Genomic DNA, 4,462 nt, shown 5'->3' with positions numbered 1-4,462 from the left:
GGCTCACTGCAAGCTCCGCCTCCCAGATTCACGCCATTCTCCTGCCTCAGCCTCCCAAGTAGCTGGGACTACAGGCGCCCGCCGCCACACCCGGCTAATACTTTGTATTTTTACTAGAGACAGAGTTTCACCGTGTTAGCCAGGATGGTCTCGATCTCCTGACCTCGTGATCCACCTACCTTGGCCTCCCAAAATGCTGGGATTACAGGCATGAGCCACCACACCTGGCCCTAAGTTTTAATTTTTTTGTAGAGACGTGATCTTGCTTTGTTGCCTAGGCTGGTCTTGAGCTCCTGGGCTCAAGTGATCTGCCACGTTGGCCCCCCAAAGTGCCAGAATTACAGACGTGAGCCACTGCACCTGGCCTCCAGCTTTCTTTTATGTCCCTCCCCAGTCTTCCTTTGGCCTTCAGCTGTGGGGACAGAGATGCCCCCTGCCTCCCTGTCCCCACCTTCTACCTGGTCTTGCAAGACCCCCTCCAGCCATCCTTCCAAATTTACTATGTAATGTCTGTTCCCCATCAAGCCTGCAAAGCTCATGACAGTCACAAGATCTGCCCTTCCTGAGGACATTATGTACTGAGGACATTGCTTGGCACATAAGGGGCCCTTGTCCAAAACATCTGGAAACTAGTAAAGAATGTGGCTATTGAGTTGCTGATTAATGTATTGACGAATTCATTGATTCCTGAGGCTAGTACATACAGTAAGAGTTAGATTTTGAACATGCTTCTCATATCCGTTGTGATAAACCCTCTTATCTTCTATTGCTTTTGAACTTTTATAGACTTGGTGTCAGGGGCAGAGTCCCACAGTTAACTGGAATCACTGAACTGATGCATCGGTTTCTAATTTTCTAAACTCAGATTTGAAATCACCTGTGGTCACTAAACTCTGCCCATTCCACAGTCCCTGCACATGATGACTTAAGTTTTGTAAATGTTTTTTGGCGATAGTAAAGGCAGTATCTCTTTCAACATTTTTGTCCCTTATCTTTAGTGATACCCAGCTCTGTACAAATTCTGTCCACGTAAGCAAAGTCTTTTTTTTTTTTTTTTTCCAGATAGGGTACTTGCTCTGTCACTGAGGCTGGAGTACAGAGGTTCAGTCATAGCTCACTGCAGCCTTCAACTCCTGGGCTCAGGCTGACCTCCCACCTCAGCCTCTTAAGTACCTGGGACTACAGGCGTGCACAAACCACACCTGCCTTATCTTTTTATTTTTTTCCAGAGACAGAGTCTCCCTATGTTGCCCAGGCTAGTCTCAAACTCTTAGTCTCAAGTGATCCTCCTGCCTCAGCCTCCCAAAGTGCTGGGATTACAGGTGTGAGCCACCACACTCGTCTGCAAAGTTACTGATTTGAGGGAAGATTTGAAGGAAGGATGTCTCAGAGAACTTTTTTTTTTTCTTGTAATATTTACTTAATCTTATTGATTTGGGGAAGGGCAAGGGAATCCCAGTTTTCTAGATTTTTTTTTTCCTTATAGGAATGTGTTCTTACTTGCTACCTCTCTTTATAAACTGTTACTTCTTAAGGCTGCTGAAGGGTGGTCCCGCATTAGTGTATAGGTAAAAATGGTGTGTCCACTGCATATATACTGATTAGATGACTTTGTTAAGCCTTGTAGTTTGTTGATGTTAATTTTACCGAGACACTTGTGGAACAAATATATTTTCTTACAACCTTACACATCTCAGTAGTTTTCCCCACTCATGCAGTAACTTTTTCTCCCCTGCTTTCCCTCCTCCTCTCCTTACCTCTTCTCCCCTCCTTTCCTCTCTTCTTCCCTTCCCTCCTCTTCTCATTTGATACAAAGCCCTAACTCTCTTCCTCTACAGATCATCCTACCCCTGGTTGAAATTGCAACTTCCCCTGCAAGCCAGGTGACCGAACCTGAGATCTTTGTATTGTCAGGGCTTGCATATTCTACATGCCTGCTTAATCCTGAAAGTTCTTTCATTCCTCGCTTCTAACCTACCCAAATCCTTCTAATCTCCCACTATGGTTAATTATCTCTGATGCTCCTAAAGGGTGACCTGCTGCTACATTGTGACAAGGTGATGCATTGTTCTTAAGGGGATCTGTGCAGATTATTATCCCAGAGTGGGGTGGATGGGGTAGGATACAGGATATATCCAAAGAATGTGTTGCAAACTAATTGACAGGAGAGAGAGAGGGAGAGAGAGAGTGTTTTGTGTGTATGTGTGTGTGTGTGTGTGTGTGTAGGCATGCATCCATCTTTTTCTTGCATACTTGAGCCATAGGGAAATAGAGCCATATATATTCTCTTCAACCAAATTAACAGTTGTAGACAGTGGTCTTGCTATTGCTTTGACCATTTACGGTATTTTCAAGAGCTCAGTGTTACCCCCAGATCTTCAGTATCACACCTTGGCTGGTCAGTTGTAGCTACATTTTCCTTCCACCTCGTGCCCTGAAGAAATTTAGAAAGTCACCAGCTGACACCCAAGTTTATTGTAAAAGTTCACTAGTACCATAGTATTTGGACCTTGGAAAATATTTCCCCACCAGAACAGTGAAATCGTGGTTGTCTTCTAAGCTCATCCACAAAAGTACAGTTTGACTGTCATGCATTTGAGATACTGTGCACTTAATCATGAAATATTACTGAGAGGAACACTCTTGCCCAACAATGGTGCAAAGCAGAAAAATAGGGCATTTAGCTAGGAGAAAATGACTCGAGATGTCAGCGATAAGATGGAAAGAATGTGGGTATGTGGCAGGTCTTTTACAACTCCAACAGATTGCTCTAGAAAATAGCCACTACATACCAAAATTAGCCAGTCACGATGGCATGCGCCTGTAATCCCAGCTACTCGGGAGGCTGAGGCAGGAGAATCTCTTGAACCCGGAGACGGAGGTTGCAGTGAGCCAAGATTGTGCTATTGCACTGCAAGCCTGGGCGACAGAGCAAGACTCTGTCTCAAAAACAACAACAACAAAAAACCGCTCCATCACAATACTTCTCCCTCCTCACGTACTCTCCCTGCTTCCCTTTATGCCTCAAGACCATTTTGAACTTGCTGAGCTGTAGGAAGTGAATGGAGAGGTGGGCCACAGGTGCACAGCCTTCAGTAACTGAGGAAAAAGAAAAAAGAAATTTCTAACCCTGGCTTCCTGAGCTCCCTTCAGCTACCCAGCTGCTAAGGGGCAGGAATCCAGCAGCAAGGTGGAGAGAGGAAGGCATTCCTACAACCTGTATTTGCGGGTCCTCCACATTCCAGCATCATTAGTCCCCCAACGCCAGCATTGTTGCAGAATCTGCAAATTTAAAAGTGCATTAGGTAAGAGCCTTTTTTATAAGAGGCCTATATTTTTGCTAATACATAAAAACATTGTGATTAGTCAAATAAATGTTCGTTTAAAACTCACAGTAGCATGTTGCCTATTTTTTTTTTCCTTTTAGAAATGGGGTCTCGCTCTGTCACCCAGGTTGGAGTGCAGTGGTGTGATCATAGCTCACTGCAGCCTCTAATTCCTGGGCTCAAGGGATCCTCCCACCTCAGCCTCCTGAATTGCTTGGATGCCACCATGCCTGGCTGATTCTTTTATTGTAGAGATGGGATCTTGCTGTGTTGCTCATGCTGCTTTTGAACACCTGGCCTCAAGTGATTCTCCTGCCTCGGCTTCCCAAAGTGCTGGGATGACAGGCATTGAGCCTCCGTGCCCAGCCTATGATTTTTCTTAGCATTAATCTCTGTGTCATTGCAAGCTGTCTCACATGTCCTTGCCTTCATTCTACATTGTTCTGGTGGAATCACCCGTACTAGCAGACAAGACCATCTGGTCGACCTTGAGCATCCTTCCCTGTCCTCAGGGAAGGTTTCCTGGGCATCATTTTGTTTTCTTTGTACACCAGTGGGTGCAGCTCATTCGAATGAGCTTGCAGGGGAGCATCTGTGATAGCATCATGATCAGATGAGACATAACTGGCACGGGTCCTGGTTATGGTTGAGGACCTTTGTGCTCCTGATTCTACTGGGTGCCTTCTATTGGTGAAGGCTCGTGTGCTCATGGAAACGCGGGCATGCTGGTCTCCTGAGTCCTCTCCAAAAACAAAACCCAGGTCAGGCACAGTGGCTCACGTTTGTAATCCCAGCACTTTGGGAGGACGAGGCAGGAGGATTGCTTGAGCCCTGGAGTTCAAGACCAGCCTGGGCAACACAGTGAGACCCCGTCTCTGCAAATAATAGTAATAAAAATTAGCCAGGCGTGGTGGCATACACCTGTAGTCCTAGCTACTTGGGAGGTTGAGGTGGGAGGATTGCTTGAGCCCGGGAAGTTGAGGCTGTATAAGCCATGACTGCACCACTGCACTCTAGCCGGGCAGACAGAATAAGAACCTGTTTCAAAAACAAACAGACCGGGCACAGTGGCTCACACCTGTAATCCCAGCACTTTTGGAGGCCAAGGCGGGTGGATCACCTGAGGTCAGGAGTTC

At 46.1% G+C, this 4,462-nt stretch overlaps 1 protein-coding gene and 1 long non-coding RNA gene across 2 annotated transcripts in view; one reads left to right on the top strand and one right to left on the bottom strand.

Moving 5' to 3' along the window:
* Nucleotides 1-3,180, bottom strand: part of LOC105523262 — a 9,024-nt gene extending 5,844 nt beyond the window's left edge. Inside the window, exon 1 of the long non-coding RNA XR_001003567.1 lies at nt 3,130-3,180. This is a non-coding gene — a long non-coding RNA (uncharacterized LOC105523262). The remainder of the gene's footprint in view (nt 1-3,129) is intronic.
* The window catches only part of PRKX (protein kinase, X-linked), a 112,344-nt gene that overhangs the window by 50,331 nt on the left and 57,551 nt on the right, over nt 1-4,462 (top strand). The window lies entirely within an intron of this gene.

Source organism: Colobus angolensis, unplaced genomic scaffold, assembly GCF_000951035.1.
Source record: "Colobus angolensis palliatus isolate OR3802 unplaced genomic scaffold, Cang.pa_1.0 Scaffold459, whole genome shotgun sequence".
NCBI lineage: Eukaryota > Metazoa > Chordata > Mammalia > Primates > Cercopithecidae > Colobus > Colobus angolensis.
This window is presented reverse-complemented; position numbering and strand designations above follow the sequence as displayed.